The 21,833-nt window shown below is 35.7% G+C and overlaps 1 protein-coding gene across 2 annotated transcripts in view; it reads right to left on the reverse strand.

The window, feature by feature from the left end:
- Window positions 1-17,609, reverse strand: part of FSTL5 (follistatin like 5) — a 594,131-nt gene extending 576,522 nt beyond the window's left edge. Inside the window, exon 1 of one of the 2 annotated variants that reach the window (XM_081091744.1) lies at window positions 16,892-17,609. The gene's annotated coding sequence lies outside the window, so the exon portion shown is untranslated. The remainder of the gene's footprint in view (window positions 1-16,891) is intronic. The other variant, XM_081091745.1, reaches the window with a different exon arrangement.
- Window positions 17,610-21,833: the final 4,224 nt, after the last annotated feature.

Consider the following 21,833-nt stretch of genomic DNA (forward strand, 5'->3'; position numbering starts at 1 on the left):
TATTTCAAGGTAAACATGATTAAAGTTAATTACTATCAATAATAAATTATCATAGATGTAGTTTGACCCCCCTCAAAAAATAATTGTGGTCACAGTAAACATGAAATTTTTCTACAATGTAGCTAAAAAATAATATTCAACTTATTGTAATACATATGATTTATCACCATTCTTTGTCTTTCTGAATCAGGCATCATTAACTTGCATTTCCAAAAGGAAAAATCTACCCAAACCATTTTATACATTAATACAGCTTATATAATTGGAAATGAATTTTAAGTGCTATAATGATTATAAGAATTAAACTCTTTAGAAGTACTCAACCTTAAAAGAATATACATAAAAAGAAAACAAACAAAACAATGTTTGATGTTACTCTATACAAGTTTTTGTGAGGAAAAATATTACAAAGTAAAAATCAAAGCCTTTTGTTTGTATAATAAGCCATGTAATCATAGTTAGGAAGCTCATAAATGCAGTTTTGTGTTCAAAAGTTATTATAATTACAAACCCCCAATATGAAGTGTCTAAATATATCTGCTCAGGATTATACATAAAAATCTGGAAGTGTGAAGTAATGTTTATTCTTAGTTTCTCCTTATCAAATTAGGTAATAATAAAGATTTCTGCCACTAAAAATTCAATGTAGATTCATTCAATTTGTATATGTATTTACATTAACATTGTTACAAATACATATAAATCTAAATATTAATAGGAAAAATAAGATTATTTTTTGAAAATATTTTTGTTCCTGATAAAAAATGCTACCTTATCACTCTACTTAATTTGTAAGTCAGTTTCAATATGTAGTTCAGTTCAATATCTGTTTCTAAAGTAAAAGGTAAAAGTTTTGGAGATTTTCAGAAATAGAAGTTCTGATATTGGACCATTTAGTGATAAGACATGCATGGAAAACAAGGAGATAAAATTGCACTAATAAAATTAGTTTTATCTCCTCTCTAAATTAGGGAATGTTTTCACTTATGGTGCTTTTGCCTTAAGCTAACAAGTTAGAATTTCTCAATTAAAAATAATGACTAACAAGGGTTGCTTTGGAATAGTATATCTTTGTTTAGAATCTTAGATACTCAAAAATGAGTCACATTAAAGAAATACTCATGTAGTTGAGAAACCCGAGTGCTTTCTAAGAAACCATATGTATTTTTTAAAATATATTTTTATTGATTTCAGAGAAGAAAGGAGAGGGAGAGAGATAGAAACATCAATAAGAATCATTGTTCTGGCTGCCTCCTGCACGCCCCCTACTGGGGACCAAGCCCAGTAGGCATGTGCCCTTGACAATAATCAAACCCAGGGCCCTTCAGTCCGCAGGAGGATGCTCTATCCACCAAGCCAAACCAGCGGGGGCAAACCGTGTACTTTTATTGAAGGCTTTAGAATTGAAAAAAAACTTGCATGGAAAATATGACACTAAAATTACAGGGTATTAAACATGTAGACACGCAGCATTGATGCCTGAGCTTGGGAGGCCCATATGTGATTCCTTCCTGTCTGTGACAGCGCGGCCTTTAACTTTTCCAGAAGCCTTGGGCTTAGCATGGGTTCCATCTTAAAAGCTCTTCAAAGTTTTAGTGACATAACTGCTCAGTAAATAATTATCACTATTTTGTAGAATCTAATTTTCTTTGACTATATAAAATCAAAGTAAGGTTCTCTTAGGTCAGTGGTCGGCAAACTTATTAGTCAACAGAGCAAAATATCATCAGTACAACAACTGAAATGTCTTTTGAGAGCAACATTTTTTATACTTAAACTATATAGGTAGGTACGATGTTATTAACTTAATTAGGGTACTCCTAAGGCTTAGGAAGAGCCACACTCAAGGGGCCAAAGAGCCGCATATGGCTCGCGAGCCGCAGTTCGCCAACCACGGTCTTAGGTTAATGGTCAAAGGATATACAGAGAAAATGTATAATAGAATTATTTATAAGAAGCATACAAAACATCATTTTCAATAATAAGCTAATATAAATAAAATTCTAAAAGTGCAGTTTTGACTTTGTTAAATTAACAAAATCAAAACACATAACACTATGGTCAAATATCTCAAACATTACTAGCTTAAGTGGAGTGATGTAATCATTATGGAAAATAATACCACAATAGCTATTTCTGCTCTTAAGAACAATCCAGGGATCATACTAAGTAATTTAACTTCTGGGAAATGTTATAATAATAAATTTGAATGGATTTCAAATATACATTTCAAAAATTTGTAGATCGCTCAGCATTAATATAAAAAGTGCATGTCAAACAATAGTAAATAATGTACAAGTTTTACTAAAATGCAAATTTAATATGATCATAATAAGTCACATATGCTACTATTGAATTTAAGTGTCATATAAAAAGGCAATTAAATTAGAAAATGATTATGCAAGGAAAGAATATATTAATTTAGTTTAAATCAATGTTAAGACAATATCCTATATAATAAAAGGCTAATATGCAAACAGACCAAATGGCGAATGACTGGTCATTATGACATGGACTGACCACCAGAGGGCAGCTGCTCAACACAGGTGCCGCCCCGTGGTGGTCAGTGCTCTCCCAGAGGGGGAGCGCAGCTCAGCCTGAAGCCGGGTTCACAGCTGCTGAGTGAAGCGGAGGTGGCAGAAGCCTCTCCTGCCTTCACAACAGCACTAAGGATGTCCTAAGCCGTCAGTCAGACATCCCGGGCTGTGAGAGATCACAGGCCAGGCTGAGGGATTCCGCCCCCCGCCCTGAGTGCATGAATTTTGTGCACTGGGCCTCTAGTTAGTAAAAAAGTGCTCTCTTTTAAAAAATGTTGCAATTTCACAGGTCATTCTTACAGCATAGTAGGTTTGCATCTGAAACTTTAATGTATGTTTGATACTCTCTGGCTCCGTTGGTTGGAGTGTCCTCCTGTACACCAAAAGATTGCAGATTCGATTCCCAATCAGGGTATATGCCTATCTAGGTTTCAGATTCAATGCCCAGTCAGGTGCATATGGGAGGCAACCAATCAATCTCTATCAATCTCTCTCTCTCTCTCTCTCTCTCTCTCTCTCTCTCTCTCTCCCTCCCTCTCTCTCTCTCTCTCTCTCTCTCTCTCTCTCTCTCTCTCTCTCTATATATATATATATATATATATATATATATATGTATATATATGTATATATATGTATATATATATATACACTCCTTTCTCTCTCTCTCTCTCTCTCTCTCTCTCTCTCTCTCTCTCTCTCATCAATGAAGACATATCCTGGGATGAGGATTTTTTTAAGTGTTTAAATTAACATGTTTTATATTTTCAGCAAGACTGAAAAATAAGCAACAAAATCCTAATAAAAATGAACAGAGATAGTTGTTATTTTCAGGTTTATAGGATATAAAATATGAGACATAGCTCATAGTATGAAGTTACTAACTGAAAACATTAAGAGTTTCTGAGGACTGATGGCTTTAGTTCTGTGCTAATTTTTAAACATTTGGAAGAATGTTGCTACAGCGGCTGGAATAAAACAAAAACCTATGTTTAAGTCCAGTATGATTAAGCTAACCAGCAAAATTTTACAGTATGGTCTGTTATAATCTTAGAACTATCACATATTTAAGGCTAATGTTGTTTTATATAAGTCTCTTGAATACTAGATATCCACTTTTTAAAAATTTATCTTTATTGTTGAAAGTATTACAGATCTCCCCTTTTATCCTCATTGACCCCTTCTAGCTCGAACCCACCCCCCACCCCAGGCCTTCGCCACTCTATTTTCTGTGCCCACTGGTTATGCATATATGCATGTTATATCATGTTTTCTTTCCTGTATCAAGAACCCTGTACCAAGACCTAAAAACTAAGGCAGTAAAAGCCTCAATATCACAGAGTGGGATCTTCACAGTGTTTAAACAATCTATATAAATGGAACCCATTTACCTTCTGTAATGAATAGGACAAAACAATTTAAAGAGAAATGGTGAAGCTTCTTCAACTATTTAAATAGTCATGAATTTCCAAACTTATAAAAAGGTTATCTTGCACTTAAAATATCTTCATTTCCTCTACAGAAATAAGACTGCTTTTGAAGGGAAGCATGGTGACATTAGAAAGCTAGTATCACCATATCCTTAATGCCCTCTTGAGCTCCCTCTACTGATTTTTAACCTAACCGAGATGTTCAACAAAACATGTAATTAATGAGATGTCCAGTCGAGTGCTAGCATCGAGAGCAATTTTCACAGCTGGGCACACAGTTCTACTCCAGACATTATCAATTAAGTTGTACAACTTGTGCAAAGACAGGGAAACAAACTCAATGAAAGCCTTTCACCTTCCTCAGGCCTCAGGACACAGAGAGAAATGAGACATTTGCCAAACAAAAGTATAAATTGTTGTAGACGGTATTTACTGGACATTTTGTTGTCATGAACTATAAATATGTAGACTTAGCATGCAAAGCATTTTTTAGAAAATTTTCTCCTTCACCTTTTAATTAATTATGGCTTCACGAGAAATGTCACCAAAGAAAATAATTCAGGCAAAGCACTGGCACACTGTGCAAGTTCCTTCAGGACTTACTTTTTTGTGAATGTGCTAACTTTTGAGACTCTGCCAAGGGACTGAGATATTGTGCATCTAATAGCATTTATTTCCTAAAGTTGTGCATATATTTTATTACATTCATTTTCTTTTGATTCTGCCTTAGATGGTCCCATGATGTCAGTTTTTGTAAAAAGGGTGTAATTACATAATAACTAATAAACATTGTGGTTTCTCAAGCATGTGCACAAACCCAAAAGGCATTCTAAGCATTTCTCGTTCCCTAACAATGCCACAGTGTCTGGGATAATGGATCATTTGATGTAAATGCAAGCTCACTGGATCACTTCCTCAAAGTAACGTAGATTTTAGAGCACTTAAGTTTTATATGAAAGAATGTGAAGATCTGAACAAATAAACTGTACAATGCACAAAGATAAAAACTAAGTTCTGGAAATTAGCTTGAAGTCCCGATATTTAGTTGCAACATGCTTGGTATACTGTGTTTAAAAATGAAAATTAATTTAATCTAATCTAAATAACATAGATTAAATACATGGTGTGACAAACAAAGTGGGAAGCCAGCCTGGCCTGTATAGCTCAGTGGTTGAGCATCGACCTATGAACCAGGAGGTCATGGTTCGATTCCTGGTCAGGGCCTAGGTTATGTGCTTGATCCCCAGTGTGGGGCATGCAGGAGACAACCAATCAGTGATTCCCTCTCATCATTGATGTTTCTATCTCTCTCTCTGTCTCCCTTCCTCTCTGAAATCAATAATATATATATATATATATATATATATATATATATATATACATATATATGTAGATGATAGATAGATAGATAAAATATATTTTTATTGATTTCAGACAGGAAGGGAGAGGCAGAGAGAGATCGAAACATCAATAATGAGAGAGAATCATTGATCCGCTGGCTCCTGCACACTTCCCACTGGGGATTGAGCCCACAACCTAGGCATGTGTCCTTCACCAGAATCGAACATGTGACCCTTCAGTACACAGGCTGACACTCTATCCACTGAGCCAAACCAGCTAGCAGTGGTCGGCAAACTGTGGCTCACGAGCCACATGCGGCTCTTTGGCCCCTTGAGTGTGGCTCTTCCACAAAATACCGACTTCTGCTCATGGGCCACAAAGTTTCAACCGGACTGTACATGCGCGCCCACACGTGGTATTTTGTGGAAGAGCCACACTCAAGGGACCAAAGAGCCGCATGTGGCTTGTGAGCTGCAGTTTGCCGACCACTGGGCTAGGGCAACAAAATATATTTTTTTAAAAGGGGGAAGCTATACCGAAACTGGTTTGGCTCAGTGGATAGAGCGTCGGCCTGTGGACTGAAAGGTCCCAGGTTTGATTCTGGTCAAGGGCATGTACTTTGGTTGTGGGCACATCCCCAGTGGGAGATGTGCAGGAAGCAGCTGATCGATGTTTCTCTCTCATCGATGTTTCTAACTCTCTATCTCTACCCCTTCCTCTCTGTAAAAAAATCAATAAAATATATTTTAAATAAATAAATAAATAAATAAATAAAAATTAAAAATAAAAGAGGGAAGCTAATATTATTTAATGAGAAAATCACAACTAATCATCTCTTGTCATGATGGAAGCCTTTCCATTTTTGCCAATAATTAAATTAAAAAACCAAGAAAATTACTCTAAACAACACATACAGATGGCCAAGAGGTATATGAAAAGTTGCTCAACATTACTAATCATAAGTGAAATGCAAAGCAAAATCACACTGAGATGTTACCTCACACCTGTGAGGATGGCGTTCCTTACAAAAAAAGATAATGTGTTGCTGAGAATGTAGGAAAATTGGATCCCTAGTGCTGTGTTGATAAAAATGTAAATTGATACAGTCACTGTAGAAAACAGTATGAATGTTCCTTAAAAAAATACAAAGAAAACTACTGTATGACCAATCAATCCCACTTCTGGCTATATATCTAAAAGAATCGAGACAGAATCTCAAAAAGATATTTTCATTCCCATGTTTATTGCAGCATTATTCTCAATAGCCATAAGTAATGTTAACGTATCAGAAATTACTTAATGGGTCCTTCAGAATAACTAAGTTGGCACCTAAGATAATCTGACTCTTTTTTTTTAAGTTCTTCATTTTGGATACTGACTTTAATATTGCTCCTTCTTTTTTAAAAAAAAATATTTTACTGATTTTTTACAGAAAGGAAGGGAGAATGATAGAGAGTCAGAAACATCGATGAGAGAGAAACATGGATCAACTGCCTCCTGCACACTCCCCACTGGGTATGTGCCTGCAACCAAGGTACATGCCCTTGACCGAAATGGAACCTGGGACCCTTGAGTCTACAGGCTGACGCTCTATCCACTGAGCCAAACCTGCCAGGGCATAACCTGACTCTTTAGTAGCACTCTTATCCTTTAGTAATTTTTTACCTGTTCTACTTTTCCTCATAACAGATATCAATGTCAGACATTACCCTTTGCTTTATTGATTGGTTATTGTCTATCTTTTCACACAGAAAGAATAGAGAGGTAACGTTGTCTATCATTACTGCTTAATCCCCATCACCTAATAGGGCACCTGCAGCATAGAAGGTACTTAATACTTACTGAATTAATACTCTATTTTATAATAAATAAGAACTGAATAATTTTAAATATTGTTTATTAAAATGAAAATTTTAATTTATACATTTGTTAAGTTTTTCAGGTTTCAAATAAACAAGAACAAAATTATTAATGTTATATATGTAATCTTTTGAAAATGACATTCTTTTAAAATGTGAAGTTTTTCTTTCAAAGTAAATATAAAATAAATTTCATGTGCTTTCTAAATAGTAAAAATAAGTAACATGTCACCTTCTGTATAACTTCATCATTTATAAAGCATAACATTAAATATAAATTCCTGATTTGCATGAAAGTATTCTATGTTGCATGAAATCCTCCTATATAATAAAGAGGTGATATGCAAATTAACCCTAACACCATCACAAGATGGCTGTGCCACAGTAGATGCTGTGTTCCCGTAACACAAGATGGCTGCACCCACAGCAGAAGTCGGGTTCCTGTAACAAGCCGTAATGAGTGATCAACAGGGCCCTGAGGATGTGTGGCGCTGGGGCAGGAGATCTGAGGCTGTTCCCCCCACCCAGCAGGGCTTGACGGGGGACCTCAGGCCGCACCTCCACCCCAGGCTGGGGGACTTGAGGCCACGCCCCCCATCACAGCACCGGGCCAGGGGACCTGAGGCTGTGCCCCCCACATGGCAGGGCTTGACGGGGGTGGGGCCAGCCAGGTCTGGATCTCCCCCAAAGGTGGTAGGGCCGGCCGGGCCTGGGTCTCATGTGATTTCAAGGCATGCGCAGGTGGACGGGGACTCAACTCTGAATCCTGCAGCACACCCCACACTCTGTCAGGAGGTAGATTTTCATATAGATTTTACTAATTTTCTTTCATCTCTGACATTTCTATTATAAAGAAAGGGCAAATAGCAATATTAAAATATTTCCTCTAATTAATTCCCTTTTAATGTGCACAAACTTCATGCACTGGGCCACTAGTAAGATAGTAAAATTCCTTTGCATGGTTTGCAATTAGTCAGAAACCAAAAAAAAAAAAAATGTAAAATCTGAATAAATTAACAAAATCAAAAATCTAGAAACATTTATCAATCCACAAGCACATATCTACTAAATTCTTACATGTATAAAACACTGCATGATAGAAGCAAACAAAAAATAATAAACTTCAATGAGAATTAAATAATATGTATGTGAATAAATTCTAAATCACAAAGTTTTGTATGCAAGAAAGGAATTCCTAGGCCTTTTCCTTTAAAAGGAGTTTAAGATTAATTAGGAAAAACAGCCTAAGACACATTTTTAAAAATCCAGATTGTCCACTGCATAGTTCAGGTCATTAATGCTACAGAGGAAAGAAATGAGCTCATTTGCACTATAGCAGTGAAGACAGACTCTGAGGTTCAAGTAGAATTTGAAGCAGGTATGCAGGCAGAATTCTAACATGAATCTCAGTGACCCACACTTACCTTATCTGTAGGCAGACCCTTTAACTTTCTTTTGACCAATAGAATATTACTAGGTGATGTAATATTGCTCTTGTGGTTATGTAATGTTGTATAATAAAGAGGAGAGATTTTAGGATATAATTAAGGTTCCAAATCAGTTGACTTTATGTACATTCAAAAGGAGCTTATCAGAACTGGACTTGACCTAATGAGGTGAGTCTTTCAGAAGCTGATCTAGAAGTCAGAAACTGAAGGAGTCAGTACGATTATTATCTGACCTTGAAGAAACATTCTTCCATGAATTCTGGGCTGCAAAGAAAGACATCCTGCCAAAAGCCAGTGATCTTGGAGAACCTTGAGTCTCAAAGAAGATCCCAGCGCTGGCTGAAAACTGATGTGAGATCCTGAGCAGAGGACCTAGCTAATCTGTATCCAGACTTGTGATCCATGAAAATTATGAGCTAATAAATGTTTAAGCCACTAAAGTTACATTGATTCTTATGCAATAATAAAAAAGAAATAGACACATGTAAAGAATGGACATTTTAGTGATGTCCACAATGACACTGACATGCCATTTATTGAAACAAAAGTATAGACTCTGAAAAGTACATATGAGCACATTGTGATCTTATACTATGAGAAAACATGGCGGGACACAGAGGAGTGGAGTGTAGGCCGAATTCTTGCAGACATGACAGTCCAGGTAGGGCATTGTGTTTGTATAGAAAGGACGAATCAGACTTAATATTTTGACCCATTTGTGCATTGCACAAATGAGAAATTTAAAAATCAGATTGATTATTTGCAAGGTGTAGGATCAATTAGAATGATCTTAAGAACAAGCAGAGAATTTCAACTTACAGTAAAAATTAAAGAGCCACTGATGATTTCTGAACACAGTGACATTTGAAAGCTTACTTTAATCAAGAGGAATTTATAAGAGGTTCGAAGTCTGTATCAGCAGAGCATAATAATTATGATCATGCAGCTGGTTTCAGACAGAGCTTGGTCTGAGTCCCAGCTCTGTGGGCAACATAACTCTTTTAAGATTTGGTCTCTCAACCTCATAAGGTGCTGTGCAAATAAAACAAAATAATGTTTATACATACTGAACACCTTTCATGGCATATATGAATTATCAAAACTTTAGTGGCTATTATTATCATTTATTAGTACAGCAGAAGAAACCAGAGCTAGGGAGATCAATGTAGAGAATGTGGAAATAATTCTGGCTGAGCTAGAACAGTCTGAGTCAAGGTAAACTTATAGGAGAAGAGTATAGAAATAACGAATTAGCTAAAGCGACATTATAAAGGGATGAATTTCAGAGCTTTGGGACTCATTATATATAGTATAGTAAGCATTATGATGTAGGTTTCAAACACCTATGAATTTTTAGACCTGGGTAAATAAAAGAGTGTGTCATAAAATGATGGGCAGAAAAATTAGAATTGGGGGCCATGTCAAGGATAAGATGAATTCATGGAGTTTGTGCTATCACCATCAAATCAGAGTTAAAATGTCTAGCAGACCTTTGTAAATACATTAATGGAGTTCAACTCTGGGCCAGAGCTATAGAATTAGAAGGTATCTGTGAAGAGAGAGTAATTGTAGCTGTTGGAGTGAACGGACTTCCTGCAGGGCTCCACAGAGAATGAGGAACTCTGAGTTAAATAAAATGTATACAAAGTGGTGCAGAAAATTCAAGATTAAAAATGTTTATACCACTTTGGAGAAGTGTCTGCTTAGGTCCTTTGCCCGTTTTTTAATTGGATTGTTTGTTGGGATTTTTTTATGTTGTTTTTATAAGTTCTTTGTAAACTTTGGATATTAACACCTTCTTAGATGTATCATTGGTGAATAATATGCTCTCCCATACAGTGAGCTCCCTTTTCATTTGTTGATGGTTTCTTTTGCTGTGCAGAAGCTTTTTAGTTTGATGTAGTCCCATTTGTTTATTTTTCCTTTTGTTCGCCTTGCCATAGGAGATATATCAGAAAAATATATTGTAAAAAAGAAAAAAAGAGAGGAAAAAACTCAAACTCATAGACAAAGACAACAGTGAGGTGCTTGCTGGGGATGAAAGGGGTCACAGGAGTTGGAGGAGGGTATAGAGGGGATAAATGGTGACGGAAGGAAATGACTTGGGGTAGTCAACACACAATATAGATGATGTGTTGTAGAACTGTTCACCTGAAACCTATATAACTGTTAACCAGTGTCACCACAATAAATTCAATAAAAAATGTTTATATCAGAGTTCATTTCAAAAGTAAAAACAGGGTATTGCTAAGCAAAATGTAAAATATAGAGTGTCCCAAATATGAGTATACATTTTAACAGCTGATAACTCAATTATCACAATAAACTGTATGTCAATAAAAGCTGACTTTATAATAATTCAAAGTGCATATACATTTAGGGGTGACACAATGTTAATAAAAGCCCTATAAACTTTCTCCACAAATCAAACTTTTCTATGTCCTTTGGGATCCATTTAATAAGGACAACCCAAAACTTGGATAATGAGGATTCACTAGGGGATGTGATGCAACTCTGTGGCTCACCCAGAAGCTGTTATAATTACTGCCACCAGGGCTCACCTATTCTACTCAGACTAAATACTATACAAAAACAAACACATAAAACTCTTAAGACACTTGAACTACTCTATTATGTTGTTTTTCATTCTACTTGAAATACAAAAATAAATATTGTCTGTTGCTAATATTTTGAATAGCCTATGACAATGGTTCTCAACCTTCCTAATGCCGCGACCCTTTAGTACAGTTCCTCATGTTGTGGTAATCTGCAATTTCATTGTTACAAATTGAACATAATTAAAGCACAGTGATTAATCACAAAAACAATATGTAATTATATATGTGTTTTCCGATGGTCTTAGGCAACCCCTGTGAAAGGGTCGTTCAACCCCCATGTGGGTCGTAACCCACAGGTTGAGAACTGCTGGCCTATGAGATCAAATAAAATAACACCTCTCTAACATTAAATACGGAGGAAAAACTTTTTCTTCTTTTTTTGTTACTCCTCACCCGAGTAGAGAGAGGAACATTGATGTGAGAGAGACGCATTGATTGGTTGCCTCCTGAACATGCCCCAACCAGGATTGAGGCTCGAGAACTGGCAAACCGAGATATGCACCCTTGACCTGAATTGAACTCAGGACCCATCAGTCTGCAGGTCTATGCTCTATCCACTAAGCCAAACCTGCTAGAGTGGAAAAATGTCTTAAAACTTTGGAATTATGCACTCTAAAGAATATATGCTATTAAATAATTTTAATACAACAATAATTAAGGAAAAGATTTGGGAATATTCACATTTAGTAAAAATAGTATCACCAAAAATAAAGTTTTAAGACACACACAATTGACTATTTGACCTAAACAGAGGTTCTAGAACACTGTAGGTTAAAGAGGATTGAACCTGGCTTAATTGATTAATTCACCTATTCCTGGTTGTGTGACCATGGGCTAGAGAGGTGGAGAGCTTTGATCCGAGTTTCCGTTTTCTTATATCTAAAATGAAGATAATATTAATTTTACATGGTTATGTAAATGTTAAATGACTTAATATGAATGATATGGCCTAATATGAATAAATAGTAATACATTGGATGGGATTTCTTTTCTGTCTTCTTCCTCGCTTAAATGTATAAGCAAATCAACACTCAAAGACCTTATGCTTAAATATCTATGGTATTCTATCATGAAACCTCAAACGTGTTTAATAGTAACAACGCACTGACTCTCTTTCTTTAGAAAGTTGAATGGGACCACCTTCTGAAACCTCAATGAGGCAGCGCAGAGTCTGGTTGACACCAAGGTCACAGCAATTATGGTGGCTTTGAGAAAAAGGGCCACATTACCATAGAGTGCAAGGGGGCATTTGTCTCTGCATGAGAGCAAGAACCTTCACTTTTGGGGTTTTAGAAATTAGGAAAAATAAGTCCCTGGTGGTCATTAAAACACTATCTAATGTGTTCCGCAGAAGTGGTCCAACCATGTAAGGTAAATTACTTCCATTTCATCATCATCTTTGGGGAACATAGTTCAGGTTTGTATGTTTTAGGAGGCCAATGCCTTATCCATTAGGCAACTGGGGCTTCTAAGGTTTGTATGTTTTAATTGCTATTGTACGAATATTTTAATTACTACCTTGGTGATACACAGAGAAAATATATCATTAAAGTAACTTTCTCTTAACTGTCAATTACAATGAACATATATAAATAAAACTTAATTAAAAAGTATTGTCAAATCTTTTGCATTGTGCTTGAGAATTGCTGGCAATGCTAAGAACTAGTTATGAGTTGGAAAAATATTCTCTGTATTGACATTCAAATGAACTCACTGAGCAACCACTTTGCTTTAGAGATTTACATAATTTGATATCAAAACTCACATTAAATTAATATTAATTACTTGGTTTTAAATAAAGAGAGTTCAGAGTTAAGCTGTTCTTCGAAATAAAAATGTTTTAGGTGTAGGAATATCCAGGCTTTGTCCCTTAGAAGTTATATGGCTTATTACCCAAAAAGGTGTAGGAAGTAAACCTGAAATGTCTTTTTTAGAGAATAACTTTCAGAATTCATATTTTCTCAGAATCAGTGTAGCACTCTAAACTCTTTGTTATGTACACATCTATTTTCTTTCTAATTCCTGGCAAATTTTCATTTCTAATTGCCCCTTCCCTTGTCAATCAGCATGAGAGCTCCTGAATGATACTTTCATGTCAAAAAATTGTGCACGCTCAAGCATACTAGCCTAAATAAAAAATAACAATATTTTTGATGACATATTTGCTACTAAAATGTATATATTATATGATAGCTTATTATGTAAATTATTGTTATATTAAGCAGCTATTGTTGAACTTAATATTCCATATCATTCTCATGGCATGTTATTGGTAGAGGAGAATCTACCAAAATTATACTCACACATGCATACACTTTCATGCTTATACTATTGTTTAATTCCTTTTTCAGAAAACCCGTTGGAATCCTGGAATTCTGAATTTACCAAAAACACTATCTCATCCATTACAATAATATTAACTTCCTTGATATAAAGGTGATTAAAGCTCAAAGGGATTAATTGTCTTGTTGTGGTGACCTATTTGATGGAAAAGTTAGGATATTCCACTAGGGATTCTACAGCTCACCTCAAGTAGACTATACCCAAAGGACAGTGGAGGTGTTGAAGCAGAAGTGATTAAGTCTGTTTGGCAAAAGATAATTGTTCAAAGAGCTATTACAATGATATTAACAACAGGAAGTACTTTTTTCTAGCCTATTTATTCATAAGGGTCTTTTGAACTTGGTAATATATTAAGTAATAAAAATATTAAAGTTAGTATGGTGATTTTGATCAAATATGAACGACGAATAGGAACCTACTATTCAGGGTCTTTGGTCGCATTGATAAATGAGCATTAAGGAAAGAAAATTGTCAATAAACTATTATTTGCATAATTTCCTGAATGTAATTTAATGTTACTTTTAAAAAGTCAATTCACCCAAACTTTTTAGCATATTTTAGGCATATTATTATTTTCTGTATTTCTCTATTGAACATGTTAGTACATAAAAAAGAAATAAATATGTAGCCTTGATAACTTACAACCCAAACTGTTTCAACTTTAGATTAAATCCCACCAAACACAGTTATCTTATTTGTAAGAAAGAAAGACATCTGTCCAGCCATACTTCTTAATTTTACTTTTGTCTATCTCAATGTGCTTTAAGAAACTGAGAAACCACTAAGAAATACAACTTGAGCATGTCATATAACATAACTGAATTATTTCAGTAATTTTTCTATGCACTTTGTAAAAGTTCATCATCTTGAAGTAAAAAGTGTTATATACACTTGCAGTGCCTATGTAAGGAAATGAATTAGTGCTTTAGCAGGCTATCCATTACTGGATTGAACATTCCTTTGAATTTTACATGGACAGCTTATAACACCAAAACATGGTCATTTTTGTGGAACAAAGAACTAATGAAGGGCCATATTTGAATATATTTCATAGGTGTCTTCAAAGATGGTAATTTTATTTGTTTACAGTAGGAATCATATGCTGTTACCAAATAGTATTTCCTATATGCTAAATTTGGGCTAATTATGGTAAACTAATTTTATCTCTTCAGAAATAAGATACAAAGGCCAAATATGTTAAAAAAAATTCAATTTAATTGAATCTACCTTTGGCTGATTTCATTATTGCCAGTCAAATATTTTGCTTTCAGCATTTAAGCATCCAACTCTGACAATATGAAACTTCATCTGAAAGAATTCCAGGTATTGGTTGTTCAAGATAACCATTCATACTCAAACAAAGACATATATCTTGGAAAACTTTATGCAAAAAGAAGTCAATGAGATACTCATACAGTTGGGTGAATAGTGTGTGTGTGTGTGTGTGTGTGTGTGTGTGTGTGTGTGTTACTGCCTTTCAAGTAAGTTACAAAGTAAAATATATGTTGATGTTTCAATATAAGAAAATAAAACTAAAATTAAAAGAAGCCACGATTCTGTTTGAAATTCCACAGTCTAAATATATATATACCAAGATAATTAGTTTTAAAACAAAATGAAAAATGTACAGAAGAATGATGCTACATAAATTTATAGAAGTCTGTTTGGTATCAGCTCCATGGCTCAGTGTTTCACATACTCTGCTTTGCTCCTCTACCTGCCTTGTTTTTAAAAATTTGTAGCAATATTTAATGTAAGATCCCATGACTGGCATAAATCCTACAAAGAACATCTGCTTAGGGCAAAACATGAAAAACCTTTAAGGGATTTACATTTGACCTCTAGTGTTTGCAATAATATTCATTCCTTGTAAAAATCACTCTTGTGTAGGACTGTGCTGTAAATAAAATAAAAAAATCTCTACCCAGAGGAATTATTTTAAATTATAAACTCTAAAGCTAAAGTTCATCCCTGTAAGTATAATGCAACTAGAGTAGAAATTTTTATAATTAAAAATATAAAAATACTTAAACTCAGTGTAATCTTTAATTGCTGAAACTGCCTTAGTCAGTTAAGCAATAATTACTAACTCTGCAACAGCTTTTATTTTACCCATTCCTATAAATATAGCACACTGGTTGCAATGTGAACTCTCTCCCATGAAACGCAAAGAAACCCCTACTCCAATCATTTCCCAGCCATCATTTACACTTAATCTGATGTCACTAAATGTCATAAATGAAAGATCATAATTCTATCTATCAAACAAGCCATCATGTGTTTCAAAGTCTGAACAGTAATGAAAAACACACAGCACCAGCTAACTTCTATTATTTAATAATCATTCACTGTGAGAAGTACTATTTGGTGGTTTTCTGTACTGAATTCTTTCTCCAAACACACTCAAAACACACTGCCAATTGACAAAAGAAAAATAGCTTCAAAAGAAAATCTTCTAAGTAGAGAAAAGCTCTCTGTTAAGCATGCAAGAGGTTAAACATTGCTGAAATAGCGAGACATTTTCTCAACCCACACTTCTGAGTTCCATTCAATTACCAACAGCAATAGCAACTATAATACAAGCTAAAACTGTATTATTAAATCAGAGCTTCCCATTTACATCCAACTGTAACCTGAGGGGATGGGAGGGGATGACATTTACTAGTCAACAGCAGAACAAACAGCTCCCAACTTGGAAATGCACATGACCTTGGGGTATAGAATTTTCAGAGACTGAGTTTCACAAGTTTTATTTGGATCTGCTGCATAACAATACATTTAAATAAACCCAGCATGGTATAAATGCTCCTATTCCTAGCACCTCTCCTCCAAACATGTTAAGAGAGCTCTGCACTTTGTAGTCTATGCTTTAGATACCAGAGGTAATGTTAATAAATCAGAAATTAGTCCACTCACATATGTCTTTAAGAATACATTTGTTTTAAACAACTTGTTGGTTGATTTATTTACTGTAATTTATTAACATAGTTGGGGGCTTGCATTGAATTGTTCCCGCTCCTTGAGCCATGCTGGAAGTGTTGCTCTACAAATGTTTATATTTATAAAGCAGGATGTAACATGATGACATTAACTTCACACAAAAAGCAAAGCCCTCAATTTCCCCTCTAGAATCCAGTGCATAATTACCAATAGATGTTCTTTTAATAATAATGATAAAAAAATCATTTAAATAATTATTGCAATCATTGCCAAAAGTACCATTTCAAATTATAAAAATAATCGCTACTTGCTTTTAAATTTTGTATGGCAGTCTGAAACCCCCCCCTTTATAATAATTTATAACAATATTTTTCTTACCTTATTTTAACAGTCAAAAAAAGTCTCCCAGAAAGATCCCTAAAAGGTGTGGAAATAGAAATCACAATAAAAATAATAATTAAAAAAAACTAAAAAGATCCTCTTAGCTGGGAAAAGATGAAAATAGTTTGGTCTAAAACTATAGAAATCTCCAAAGTCACGCCTGAATGAGCGCCCAGGTGGCAAAGAGAGGACTCTCTCCCACGTCCGCAACCACACTCCTTTGTCAAGTTGATATAGTCCTGCTGGCGAAGCGGTCGGGCAGGGCACAGAGGGTGCAAGAGGGCGTTGCCTCGAGATGCCTGAGCAACTGGTCTGCTCGCGTCCCAGGTTCAGCACCCACAGCACAGCGGACAGCACCAGTTCCTCTCCCCTCCAGGTTTGTCTCAGTCACTGAACCAGGCTGATTCTAGCACCTCCTCCCTAAGCAAGAGCTGCTGCCACTCAACCGGGCGTGCCCCGCCCCCACAGCTGACGTAACTATTTTGCATATCAACTCACGGAGAGGTGCGGGGCCACCCCTGTGACTTGGCTTCTGCTGGGGTCAGCTGAGGCATTCCGGGCGAGAAATTCCAGACTTCTGATCAGCGTGGGCATCATTGGACCTCACGCGCCATTCACAAGCAGTCCTGAAGAAACTGAATGCTCTCGGTGTCGCAACAGCCTCTGCTTTCCCTGGGACTGCCGGTCCGAGCATCCGAAGCCCTCCGCGGGCACAGCAGCTCCCGCAGGAAGACGCGAGCAGGGAGGAGGCGGTGCCGCCGGGAGAGGAGAGGCTGGGCGGGGGTGGGAAGCCACTGGGGAACAGAACGAATCTGTTCAGCCACTCCAAAACAGTTCCCTGATCCTTTTGATCTTCGTGGTCAAACTTTCCTGCTTTTCCCTCCATTTGTTTACTGGGAATGTGTTTGGTGTTCCGTTCCCTTTTCCTCGGTTCACGGAACTGCTAGAGGGAGTCGCTGCAGCAGAAACTTGTTCTGGAGAAAAACATGCTTTGAGCACCAGGAGAAAATGAGAAAGCTGGCAGTGCTTATCATCATTCGTAAACAGAATCTTCTCTTAGTGTTTGCTATGAGGGCTGCATAACATAGATCAGACTTCATGTATTTTCCTGTAAAATGTCAGCACTCTCCCTCCTTATTCTCATGGTTTAACTGTATCGTCCAGCTAAATGGAGTTGGAGATTCCAGGGTTAAAAATAAAAATCATTTAGTGATGAAAACAGTGAAAGTTCTCAGCTTCCCCTTCCACTGCCAAAATCCTGACGGTTATGCAATATTTATTAGGTCTAATATATCAAATTGTTCTATGAAAGATGGGGTATGCCGGAAGCATTTCATAGCCTTTAGCAATCCTCTCAGTATATGTGAGGTTTCTTATCCCAGTGAGGCTTGAAGGGCCTTCACAGCAAAGAAAGAGGGGATGCCATGCCAGCCGATTCCTGACTGCTTGAACTTGTAAACAAACAGCGAACTGAACTGGCCAACTATCCAAAAGGCTTGTTATTCACATATCCCCATGTCCCACCTACAGCCATCAGGACTTACTTGTATAAAAAAAGGGGGGGGGGCAATTAAAATTAAGCCTAAATTTTACCAAATTGGTTAAAACTTCTTTCATTAAAAAGTTTATTCAAGAATTTTTATAGCATTCAAAACATTGTTTTCCACCAAAATGCATACATACTGATAGGTGCTATATTCCTGGAGAGTAATATAATTTTGCACTGGATCTACTCATGAGTTTTCAGGGACTCTGTTGAAATGAATACACTTGTTTATTTTTCCTGTGAGGAAAATAATTAATAAATTGGATGTTCTGCAGTGTTCAAGGAATTGTTTAAGGAAGCAGATCTGCTTTGTGGGCATATATATCCAATTTTTTTCTTAAGATTCACTTAAATAGGAGCAAAATTGAGTGGGGGAAGTATTTTTGCTTTTGAGGGAATTTTCTCTTCTCTGCATTACATTAATTTTCTACATAAACCTTTCTTTTCAGCTTTCTTATAGAATTTGTCGATTTCTTTCCCAAATATGAAATTTTCTGGGTACATCACTCCAACACGTCTAGGCCATATTACATCCAGGTAATTTGCAATGTTTGATTTTCTCTGACAACTATTGATTTTATGTAAATGTATAAATGATAAGTGCCATGCCTTTCTGCTCTGCTTATTACATAAATGTACACACACACAGACATTCTAAAAGCTCCTCAATTCCCCAAGTGATTCTAATACTGGTTTCAGACACCAGGGTAGGGCATGAAAACTGACTTTTAGAGGCAGACAGTCCTTCTGCAGTTACAATAACAATAGAGCCAACTGTATAACCTGTACTTAGGCTGATCAAAGCACATTATCTCATGCTTCTTTTGGAAATGTCACATGGCATCTTTTGTTCTGCTTAATGACAACATGCCAGAATGTCAGCAAAGACTTAAAAGTTCAAGGTAGAAATATATAGTGTGTTACAAAAATTCTTATAAAATTCTACCAAAGTCTGTGTCAGACGTCGTTTAGTAGACACCAATATGCAGTTCACTTCAGTGATCATATTGTTTTGGGCTATGGATTCAATTAAAGCAGGCAAAAAATTATTCAAAAGCCCAAGGGGATGAAACTGAGAACAAAACTATGCTTTAAATATGAAAATTTTTTTTTTTTAAAAAAAAAACATTTTCTCATCTCTAAGAGAGAGAGAGATGACAAAAAAAAAGAAGACAAAGAAAACAGGGGAACTAATACAGCTTAAAAAAAAAAAAGAAGATAAACAATCCAATCAAAAAAGGGGCAAAGCACCTAAATAGACACTTGTCAAAAGAGGACATACAGAAGGCCAAAAGCCATATGAAAACATGCTCAAAGTCACTAATCATCTGAGAGATGCAAATCAAAACAGCATCTCACACCTGTAAGAATGGCTATCATCAACAAATCAACAAACAAGTGCTGGAGAGGATGCGGGAGAAAAAGAAACCCTCCTGCACTGCTGGTGGGAATGCAGACTGGTGCAGCCACCATGGAAAACAATATGGAATTTCCTCAATTTCTAGGAATATATCCCAAGAAAACAGAAACACCAATCAGAAAGCATAGTATATGCACCCCTATGTTCATAGCAGCACAATTTACCATAGCTAAGATTTGGAAACAGCCTAAGTGCCTATTAGCAGATGAGTGGATTAGAAAATGTGGTACATCTACACAATGGAATACTATGCTGCTGTAAAAAAGAAGGAGTTCTTACCATTTACAACAGCATGGATGGAACTGGAAAGCATTATGCTAAGCCAGTTAGAGAAAGGTAAATATCACAAGATCTCACTCACCTGTGGAATATAATGAACAACATAAACTGATGAACAAAAATAGAACCAGAGTCATAGAAGCATCGAACAGACTTTCCAAACTATGAGGGAAGGAGGAGGGTGAGGGAGTAAGAGATCAACCAAAGGACTTGTATGCATGCATATGGGCCTAACCAATGGACACAGACAGTGTGTGTGTGTGTGGGGGGGGGGGCGAGGGGGAGGGCATGTGCTGGGGGGAAAGGGGGGTAGGGAGAAGTCAATGGGGGAAAAGGAGACTCATGTAATACTTTAAACAATAAAAATTTTATAGATTAAAAATAAGAAAAGCAATAGAACTATGTGTGATATGTTCATGAAGATGCACACATTCAGAAAGGTATTGGGACAACTGAACCTTCTTAGGGGATTCAGGCTTTGTTCTGTCCTAATTGGCTCTTGGGGACTGCACTAAATTATCTCTAAAGTCCCTTACTTTAATATCATTCTGTTACTATATATTAGAATTAGAAAACTTTAGAAAATTGTAGATTAGAATGAAAGATTTTAAGAACATTCCCCTAAGGTGCAATAAGTTGGCATCTGTTACTCAGACTGTGAAAACGGTACCTGAGGGCAAGTAGTTTGGGAAGTGTGGAAAGGGGACCAGTGACTAGTACCAAGGGATAGGTTAATGAGGTCAAAAAATAAATTTTATCTACCAAGAATGAAATTAAGAGATGACTGAATGAGTCTATTCCAGTATTTACTTGTTTTTATATAAGCAATATTTTAATCGTCTCATACATTTAATTACTGTTCAGGATATTTAAAGTAATTGTAAAGTAACAATAAAATGTAAGGCATGCAGAAAGTGATTAAATGGATTTTTAGTTGTAAATTGCCACTGGAAAGATGACAAAAATATTAAGTAAATATACTCAAGGAAAATATGTTTAAAGTGAATAACCAATATCTACTTAAGGATTTTAATTTAGGTAACTTACATGAACATCTTAAAATGTAATAGAAATTATAAAGATCATTGTGTTATTATCTTGAATGTGTTTACTTATACTTGTATGAAAGACTTAGTTTTTAATCATATTTCCTTCCAATTCTCTATACTTGGACTCCTGTAGTGGCATCAGATTTTACAAGCTCCTCTCAAATAATAACTATTATAATGTATTTGTAGTACATGAGTAATTAGAATTACTCCAAAGATAATAACAGGGTATACTTCGTTAATTTTTTAAGTCAATTATGAGAAGGTTTGCTTCAAATTCAGAACATGATTACTTTTAAAAGCAAATATTCACTACATTTTAAAAGAAATTTTCATTCTTAATTTTGAAAGATTAAAATAAAGCAGAACAGGGAAAAAGTCATAGCCATAAATGACCAACCCTTCCTTAATTAAAAAGAGTAAAAACAATTACAATATAAGCATAAAATATGTCTATTAGAGATCTCAACTCCTGCAAATGAGCTTCTTCTATATGATTTGCTTTCTCATGACACATACTGAACACAGTGTTTTTAAAGAGTGAATGCTTCATTTAATAGTTCTCATGAAAAAAAAAATAATTTCTCAAAATAATTTATGTTCTTGCTTTTTTAGGTTTTTAATGGCAATTCCAAATGCTAAATA

This window comes from Myotis nattereri (assembly GCF_964212035.1).
Source record: "Myotis nattereri genome assembly, chromosome: 5".
NCBI lineage: Eukaryota > Metazoa > Chordata > Mammalia > Chiroptera > Vespertilionidae > Myotis > Myotis nattereri.